The sequence below is a fragment of the Plectrocnemia conspersa genome, unplaced genomic scaffold, assembly GCF_051122295.1.
Source record: "Plectrocnemia conspersa isolate PC_06_02 unplaced genomic scaffold, ASM5112229v1 ptg000014l, whole genome shotgun sequence".
Classification (NCBI taxonomy): Eukaryota; Metazoa; Arthropoda; class Insecta; order Trichoptera; family Polycentropodidae; genus Plectrocnemia; species Plectrocnemia conspersa.
The window spans coordinates 25924461-25935584 of NW_028277178.1; positions in this window are offsets into that span (position 1 = coordinate 25924461).

An 11124-nucleotide genomic window follows, 5' to 3' on the forward strand; every position below is an offset into this window, starting at 1 on the left:
AATGCACGTTCATATACGAATTTATAAATGCATGTTCATTACGTAATTACTCTAGAATTTCGGGTTTTCTTCTTTCGCGTACGACCTTGATCCACGTAAAAATGTAGTCTTATCAGAGAAGGACCAGTGAAACTCCTAGATTTTGGTTTATAAAAATTGCCAGTATCACTTCTTCGACCTATATATAATAGTGTTCAAATTGAGCGACATGCTGAATTTAAATCTCAGTTTGATCGTGTAATCAATTTAGTAAGTTATCTAGGTAAAGCATTTAGGTTTCACGTCACTAATACTAATTTATCTATAGCAGAATCGCTTACTTCGACATTCTCTTTGAAGAAAAATATGACGCGAGACAAAATAACTATTGTTTAGCGATGATTATATATTATTTATACACTTATATAGACTGACAGCTACTTACTTTTACTCCCCAATTCATGATATCAGTCTTTCATAAATTCACGCCGGTTTACCTGACCACAGCCATCATTCGCGACCGCCCCGGTAGGAAGCTAGACTCAGTCTGCACTGTGTACTAAAGCAAAAGCTCAACTGGATCGAAAGGTCGTAGTTACTAATATATATAAAGTTTATATGGCGATTGCAATTTTTATAGGAAAGGAAGATTATGAAAATGTATAGCTGATGCAGAATTTTAATTATTTATTTAATAAACTGTGCAAATATTAACATATAATACGTTCATTCTATTATTTAAATTATATTATGTAATTTTTGACAAACGTTGAAATGTAGCATGGCAATATATTTTTCTCTGATTTTATTCAACATGTTTTGTTTTCTATTCCTGATCTGTTCTACAAAAACTAACACAATAGATAAAGCCATGCCTATAAAAAGGATTTTAAAAGATGCAATAATTTGATTAAAGCCGACTACTGTGAAACTTTTGTTCGATTGACATTCCGGTTTTCTCGCTAACCATTTTAGCACCACTCTATTCAATTGCCCCGTTTCAGCAATTTTATTCATTCTAAGACATAATTTAACATATGATTGATATTTATATTTTATATATTTATATACATATGTACGATTACATACCCCCTTTTGAACATTTCGGAGTACTGCGATTGTTTCATTGCCAATATAGCTAACTTGCCCTTTGATATTACGTCGATTTCCTGAAGTTCGCATATTTCAGAAGCTTCGAAAGTCATTTCGATCAAGTGATAGACAAGACTGTATTCAATATGGTATGCAAAGCCACCGCGCTTAACTTTTTCGACGCCTTCTTCTAACGAATAATAAAAGCTTTTGGTTTTCTTTTTTGAATTGAAGTATGCCATGTTTGGATACACTGGAGTCTAAATTATTTACATAATAATGTAAAATTTATAATATATATATATATATACAAGTTTTAATGTAGAGGTTCATTACATCAAATAGTAAATTGTGAACGTATCCGACGTCGAAAGAACCGCAGGTTAAAGGACTATTTGCTAAATCTACAATATCAAACTTTTGCGATCTAAAGTTTAACAACGAAGAGACGATGCTCGACGTGTAAAAGTTGTATATGATTAAACAGGAAAAAAAGAATATGAAATATACCAAACGACTGGAAGATGTAATAGGCATTACTTCTGATCCTGAAACAACAAATTCATGTTATTAACATATAATATATAAAACATATATATTTATTTAGTTATCATTGTTGTACCCATTTGGCAACAAGCACTAATAACAGACAATACTATATCGCTTATATTCCAAATCGTCTTGTTAATATAACTAACAAATTTATTTTCAATTGATAAAATACACCACGTTGTTATGATTATCAAGAAGATTGTTGATAAATAGCAATACCAAATTTTGTTTTCAAACGGAGAGTAAAAGCTCATTTTAACATTTCCAAAGTCTCCTAAGTAACGAAATATAAACCCAGCTCTAAAATGTATTAATAAATATTTATTTTATTTTATTATATAAAACACATAGAGTAACGAATGATAATTTCTTTATATAGAAACATTCATGTTTTTCCATTTATTATATTCAATCCTTACTTGAATGGATAAGTAGAATATATAACGTCTGATATTTCTATTCTTTCATTATCTAATAATAGTCCACCAGCCATTATATCTGCCTTTTTATCACGTAGAATACCCAAAAGATTTTCTGCTTTGTACGATCCATTAGCATCTCTATCGCTGAAGTTGTTAGCAAAGATGAATTTTATTCTGTAATAAATATTAATAAATATTCATAAACATAATTCAGTAAAAAATATTAAAACTTACTTGAAATTGTATAGATTTTGCAATAATACAATGAACTGATAGTTTAATTTAAATATAGTATCTGAGTAAGAATGTTTATAGTCTGTTAAATAAGCATGAGCATCAAGTTTGCCTTCGTCACTTGAAATCAGCGTCACAATTCTCATCATCATTCCTTCTAAATGGAACCTATCCTTCATATGCAGTATTTTATAAAACATTTTCCATTCTAAATTTGTGTTATTAAACGACCATTTTCCGATATACGTTAAATTGAATCGACCATCTCTATCGAAACCTGTGTGGTAAGCAGAATAAATATCCATCTCATCTGTGCTTTCTCCAAGATTCGCAATAGATAAATCGGTTACGATATTAAGCGGAAGAGTTTGTAAATATTTTAAGGTATTTCCTATCGATCCGCAATCATAAATCAACCATTTATAAGTGTAATTGAAGTAACTGAAATTCTGTGAATAAATAATAATCATCATATAAATATTTGATAATATAATCGCATTTACCTCTAATAATAAAGTGTTTCGGTCGTAACAGCAAAAATCATAAATCACACCAAACAATTCTGTATAAGCTCTAAACATATTTTTAAGATCCTCTATTTCATGGTTATCGACATTGATCATTACAATTCTGATGCCATAATTTGACATAAGCTTTGTCATTTCAACTTGTTCTATAGTAAATAAAATTTTATAAATAAAACATAATATATTTTAATATTAATAATAATTATTATACCTTTCATTGACCAGCATGAAAGCATGATTATATTCTGAACATCTCTTTCATTGTAATAATCGATTGTGAATTTTTTTAATATTTCTTTTCTATTATTTACTTGTTCCGCTTTTACATTTACAAAAGTTGACACCAACAATAATAGTGCAACAACCCTAATTTTAACGAGCATGTCTAGTGCGTATTAAGCTCTATCAATTTCTAACTTCAATACAGTGAAACAATTTTCGATTATAAAAATACCTAGCATACAATATTATTTATGAATATATAACTAAGCAGCGTCAATTAAAATTGACATATGTGTTTACGTTACTTTTTTTATTTTTTTAACCCACTAAAGCTATTTGTTTGCATAGCAAAGCTGATAAAACACTATCTAAATATATCAATCTTGACTTATATGACTATAATATATATTGTAACTATCTTATATGAAATTGTGTAGATGTATACACTAAATGTGAAATGAAACGTAGCATAACTTCTTTATATAGCTTCAATAGAAGCGAATCACAGAGCATTATTAATGCTATTACAATTTTGTGCAATTTTGCAGAATCAAAACAAATTATTAGACAATTGTATTTGCTCTTTGATTTATAATGCAAATTATACTTAATGATGTACAAAGCTAACTAATGAATAAATAAATTGAATTAATATTTTCTAATCTTCTTTACAACTTTCTTGATTTTTAAAACTTTAATTCCATATTTAAACTTTTCTATAAAAACTATAATAAGAGCCAGAATAACTCCTATGCACAGTAATATATGAATCGAGATGATCTGCTTCAATCTAACTTGTGAAAACGTCAAATCCATTTGGCACGCCGGCTTTTTAGAAAACCACTTTACAATTTCTTTTCTCAGATGACCTGTTTCTGCAGCTCTATTTAACCTAAATAAATATGTTTTTACGTAAAAGATATTTTATGTACACATACAATACTTTTATACCGCACCCGTTCTATACGTCTCATATTTAGGCTACTAGGGATTTTTCAACCGAGATTTTTGAAAATATCGACAAAAAACAACGTAGAAGATTCATATTTCAGTAAAAATATAAAAAGTTGAAAATAAAACAAAATTTAAAGAGTGTAATAAAATCATTGTATAAAGCGTCATTCAAAACAAAGGCGGTTTCCAAACAAACCTTAAAGAGAAATCGATTAAGACGTAAACAATGACTAAAACAAACTTTCTAAAACCATAAACTGTAATCACTGTAGTCAAAACTTTTAACTGTTTATAACCACTAAGCTCTAAGTATTGTATTTATTCAATATATGATGCTATCATCGGGATTTAAAATTGATTAAAAGAGAAGAGACCACAATAGATTAATTTATAGAGGCCCACCCGGGAGGCACGATGGACTTTAAAGAAAAGTAGAGTTTGTCAATACCGTTTAAATATAAGCTATATTAATTAAGATATTTGTAAATATATTTAATAAGCATATGCAATAAAGTTTCAAATATATTGGGATTTACTCGATTTTTTACTATCTGTCGAATAGTATAAATTTGTTTTCATCCAGGTACTCGCATTTGTTGAACGCATTATGTTATTTAAATATTTGTTTAATGTCTTTTATTCCTATGTATTGTTTTTTCTGAGCATTAACGTAAAGCTAATATGCCCTTCATATATATTTGAAATAAACTTTTCGTCAAAAAAATGAGAATACAAATAAAATGCAGAGAGCGATACATGCAAATACATGCGGTACGACTTATCCGCATTCGACACCGCCACCCGGCACTGGCACCTGAATTACATCTGTATGTTGTATATATTATATATAATAGTTTGTGCAATAAAAATATATATCAAACATATTTTTACACCACTCGGTATTGAAACCATATAATGATATATGTCAATCATGAAATTCATATAGTTGGTATTAATCCAATATTTTTATTATGTATAATTAATAATACTGATGATAAGTATCAGAAAATCAGAAAATTTTGCTGATAAAGAATTATCTACTCAAGTGCTGTGATTCACGGGTGAGGTATAAATATATTTTACGAAAAAAAGTACCAACCCAAATTTGAACATTTCTGTGTATGTAGAATTTTTTGAACCCAAAATAGCCATCATCTCTGAAGGCATAGTTTCTATTTCCTTCAGTTCACATATTTCGTTAGAATCTAGTCTATTTTCTATTACTCTATATATTGAATTGAATTCTGCATGATACGCGAAGCCTCCTTGTTTAACTTTATCTATACCCTCTTGAATGGGTATGTAAAAGTTGTTCTTTTTCTTCTTGGAGTTGAAATAGGCCATATTTGGATAAGCAGGCGTCGGCAACTGTATGTCAACAAAATTTGTCATGAATATTTAAGCAAAAATAGATATTAGCTTTAACAATTTACATCAAATAATAAATTGTGCATGAATCCAACGTCAAAAGATCCGCATTTCAAATCACTATTGGCTAAATCTAATATAGTGAATTTTTCTTCTTTCGTATTTATAAGCGTAGATACAATGCTGGACGTATAAAAGTTATAAACTACTGTAGAACTGAAGAAGAATATGAAGTATGCAAGCCTGCTTGCAGAAGTTGCGGGAGTTAAACTGGTACCTGCAATAATACAAAATATGATATTCTTATAACTATTATTTATAAAATTAATATTATTTAATTTGCGTTTGGTTATAGATGCCCCATGTATTAAAAAAACTTATAAATCCACAAGAATCCATTATATTAAATATTAAATAATTGTTAAATAAGTAGAAGTAGTGATAGGCTATTTTTTCTATGATCTCAATTAACGTTATCGGAGTCATGCTTTTTTTACCACTGTTTATGACCAACTAAGCCAAAATATTTACGAAGATCTACTATTAATTGACTACTATCTAAAACCGCAAAATATCTGCAACTTTTCAATAAACCTTTACAATTTGCGATGATCTTGAAATCGACCTAATTTCTCAAAAACTCGTGCTTATGATTATGTAAGCCAGCTGTTTTACACACTTCCTAAAAATATACATTTATCTAAATTTGCACTGAAGCATTGGAATTTATTAGTATTTAACTCAGATTAACTATAAATAAAATATATATGTACATGCATACATATAGAAAACGTTTGATAGTTTATCAAAATACTTCAGATTGATCACCAGAAAAGTTCATTTTTCAGTGCAGAAATTGGTGATATTTTTATTTTTGTATTCATTTTTTGCAAATTTCTTTGAGTATCGAATAAACAGGTAGACTTACTTTATTTATATAAAAAATCACAGTTTTTTTTGGGACTTCTAACCATAGTCGAATAAACTATTTCAAATTTTTCCGGAAGTTATCACATAAAAAATGATAATACCATCAAGAATAAATATCTTACATATATTTTTCAATCACCAACTTGAATTGAGCTTATAAAAAATATTAGGATAACTCACCCATTTGACAACAAGCTCCAATGACCGATAGTACAATTTCTCCAAAGTCCCACAAAACTTGACTGTCTTGTTTAATGTATGTATATTCATATTTCAAAACACACCAAATGATCAATATAACCAACAGAACCACAAACGCGTAGCAACCCCAAACTGTACCACTGAAAGGTAGATAAAAAGTTGCTTTGATACCATCTAGCTCTCCGAAATGAAGAAAGACAAAACCGCACCTAAAAGAAAATAATTAAAAATTACAACCTCACTATAATTCCAATGTTGAGAACTAAAAAATATTATCAGAAATATTTTATTCTTTTAATTTAAATTAAAGTTCTAGAACGAATAGAACTAAGTTTTTATGAGTTTTATTTTTTTTAATTACTAAACTAACAATATACCACATAAAGGCATTACATGCATACATGGCGTACTGAAATAGATCCTTGTCATTATCGCTGAATACGCCTTTGTGTAAGGCAAGCTCGTTGAGGAGCTGGATGACACGCGTATGGCGACCGTTCTCAAGCGCTGACGTCCTGGTCATAACGGTAGAGAATAAAGGACGCAATCACGACTCTTTATGGTACTCTGCAGCCCACAGCTGATAATATAAGCATTGGATTGTAACACCAAAAAGTGCTTCATTTAAAATACGCTACGCCGAGAATGCAATAAATTATATCTTAACGCACCTAGCAAAAAGGCATTAGAAAACAAATAAAGATTTTTACTATTTTTAATATTATTAACCTCCCGATAAAGACCAATTCGTTACAACTGGGTAAATCAATTAGACATAATGAATATTTACATGTAAGTATGGAATAAATTATTTTGTGAATTATACTTATAATCAATATATTTCACTTTACAGCTGCGATCGGTTTTTAATAAAAGCGTATACTTATAAATGAAAATTTGAGTCTGAGGCCGTGGCTCGAACCCGCGACATCTGTGTTATCAGTCAAGACCATGCGAAATTATAACTTCATACACACTCTTGCAACGATATTTGAGAATTTTTATCTGAATTCTCTTCAACAATAATGAATACTTTGCTTCACTGGAATTCCATACATTGAAATTAGATTTATGAATGTAATGAATTAACATTTGTACAGAACGCGCAGCAGCAATAAATTGTTGAAGTGACACGCGCTCCGCATAACAGAATCGAGCAGCTTTAACGCTTTATCGCATATTTTGCCGATGTACATTCTTACTCGAATATCATTCCCAAGTCTTTAACGGAAGTATCTCTGATTAAAATCTTCCGCTGGATAAGAAATGTGACAATGCTAATTGATCGATAACCTTATTATTTGTTGTAGAGACAACGAATCTGCATTTGTGTGCGTTCTGCGTTCGAAATTGTCGCATGCATGGCATAAATAAAGGGAAGAAAGAGCAGAGGACCCAAATTGTATCCCTGCAGTACTCCAGAAAGAGCGAAATATTCTTTAGATCAACGATCACCAAAGCTAATATATAATAAGTCATAACAAACTTTGTCGTTTGCTTTTTGAAAGTTGTTATCAATTACTTATACTCTTAATTCCACACAATAAATTTAAAAAAGGATCATTTTTTATAATTAATCTTTGCTTGACATAAATTAGGATTTTATTATAATATTAAATTTATGTAACCTTAGCGGATAGGTCATATAAAGAGATTCGCTTATAGGGAGTCTGTCAAATTTCATGAACAAAGCTCCAGCCATAATATCTGCTTTGTTTTCGGCTAAAACTCCTAGTAAATTATCAGAGCGATATTTTCCCTTTGAATTTCTGTTACTCCAATTATCAGCCATGACAAATTGTATTCTAAAAATAAATTTGATTAGACCATAAATTTATAATCTATTTTTATATACTAATACTCACGTGAAATTGTACATCTCTTTTAACAATAGTATCATTTGATAGTTCATCTTAAATACAGTATCCAAGTGCAAATGTACATTGTCTATTAGATAAGTATGTGTGTCTATTCCATCCAAGTTATTCTCAGTCAGAGTTACAGTTCTAATGGGATAACCAAAAAGATTGCTTCTTCTCTTAATTTGAGATCTGTCGAAATACTTCTTCCATCCAGAATCCTTCTCGGACCATCTGCCAACATGATCTAAAAAAAGACCAAAACTTTCGTTTTTTCCTACCTTGTAAGCATCATAAAGATCCACGTGCTTCAAATTATCACTGGTTTTAGCCAGTATCAAATCAGTGGATATGGAGAGTGGAAGACTTTTGACTATGCTGGTGTTTAAATGATTGCAATCCAAAATTATCCAAGAATATGAAGATGTGAAGTAAGAATATTTCTAAAAATGTTGCATATAATTTCTGTGATAAATCAATTTTAATAATTCGAGTTGCTTTGTATTACCTTAAGTATAACAGTGTAACAGCAAGAATCGAAAACTACTCCAATTCTATTGCCCCCTTCGAATAATGTATTAATATCTTGATTCGTACGAGGCATATGATTATTAGTGATCGGTATTGATACACGAATGTTATTTTTGGAAAACGTTTTTATTAGATTAACGTGGTCTGAAAAAATAAGGTTTTTAATAATAAAAATCTACTGTTTTATAAGCAATAATTTTAATAATAATGTATTACATAAACTACGTATGGACCAGAAATTGTAAAAAAATGTAAATATACTATTTAAATTTCAATAAAAATTAAGAACGCGATGCTATAGTGCAAAATTACGAGTGCTAAGCGCGAGATTATGAACCTAAGTCCGAAATATTAAGAGTGCGGATGTATAAATAAATTTTAATTAAATTAATCATTTTTCTTTCTATAAAAATCACTGATAAAGGGAAGTTTATTTGCCTTTTATATTGTAATACATATCTAACAAAATAAAGGATTACTGATGATTTTATGTACTTTCACATCCAAGAGATATATTTTTAAAATATTTTCACTAAATTGTATGTTTTTTTCTCTTGCTTAACATTCATATCTGTACAATGTTATTAACAAAAAATATTAAATTGATATAGATATTATTTATTTTAATTTTATAAAAAAATATACGTACCGAAATGAGACCAACATAGAAACATTACAACGTTTTTAATGCCGCGAGTTATAAAGTAATCCAAAGTCAGATTGGAATGAATTCTTATCTTTTCCCTATGAAGCTCACCGCTAGAGCGATGGCACGCAACCAAACAAACGATTAGCCCAAAAGTAAATTTCATATTTTTACACGCCTTTAACCGTAAAATCGATCCGCATATCCTCCGACTTGGTCTGAAAATGAACTGAAAATTTTCATACAATACAATCACGCCAGCGGTGAATTTTTTATGAACTTTTTTTGTTATAATGAATGTCGGTATATGGCTGCTATTGAATAGGTACCTCATTGGAAATCTGAACATCAAAAAGAAAACACGCGCTTTCATGAAAGTTCAAGATAAAAAAGATAAAATAAAATAAATTACTGTATGTACAATAGTAATATTAAATGTAAAAAAAAATGTTACTCGCAAGTACTATATATGTATATGGGTAAGATTATTTTATGGATACAGCTTCTCAAAACGGATGTAATGTTGTATTAACCCGTACATTCATATGGTAAATAAATTCGAATTTCATTTTATCACGCATGCTTTATACTTTTATGTACCACCAGAATTTCGTATTTTCCTTAATAATGAACCTTCCATAATTTTTTTGTAGTATTTCACTTATCTGATATCTTGAAGTCTTTAGTAAGTTTATAGCTGTTTAATTGAATAAATGTTTATATTTTCTAACAGAAAAAGCGTTAATTTTCTGATAAAATTTATAACAATTTTCCAAACAAATTAAAATAAATTTTCAGAAAATAAAAATCTCCCTGCAGTGTTGACTTGCTAAAACTTTTTTAATAAGCATCTTTGGGAAAATCCCGGGGGTAGACTAAGATAAAAGAAGTGCGCTATCATCTCTAATCTGATCAGCAACCCGAGATCAACTGTACGGTTAACGGCTATCCCTAGCGCTTGGCGAAAGGGCGGGGTTTCTCGGAAACATTTGTCTAATCGAAATTTTATTCGATAATCTTACACTTTTTAAATTAAAAATATTTAATGACCCTTTCTGTTGAATGATGAAATTTTGTACATCCGAATTTGCCGAAGCTTAAAAAGTTTACCCATAGAAGCTTTATGCCTGCACTGCACTCTCTGGAAGTAGGCTATGGTTGGCCAAGGACGGAGAATATAGTGGGTTAATTCGGCGTTACTTCGGTCGAGTTCGGTTACCGAGAACGGGAGGTAAAGTGGGGTTAATTCAGTATATTGTCGGCAAAAGGACCGAAGTCAGAAGTGCTCTTTCGAGCGCGAGCAGTGAGAAACTTCCCCTTTCGCTCTCTCGCGTGTTAAGAGACGAGAGTGAGAGAGATAATGATATGGTGTTTCGCAAACTGAGATAGAACGAGTAATTCGGTTCAATTTCAATATGCGCGTAGGCGTCCTATGGTTAACACGAATGTCGAGCGCTGCATCATGGTCACGTGGTCAAGTTATAATACCACATGCTTATCGGGGACTTCAACAGACTCTTACTGACATCTTTGAATATTTTAAGGCACCAAAAGAGATTAATTATATTTTGAACTTCGGTTCGGACAACTTCCAGACAGTGTAGTGC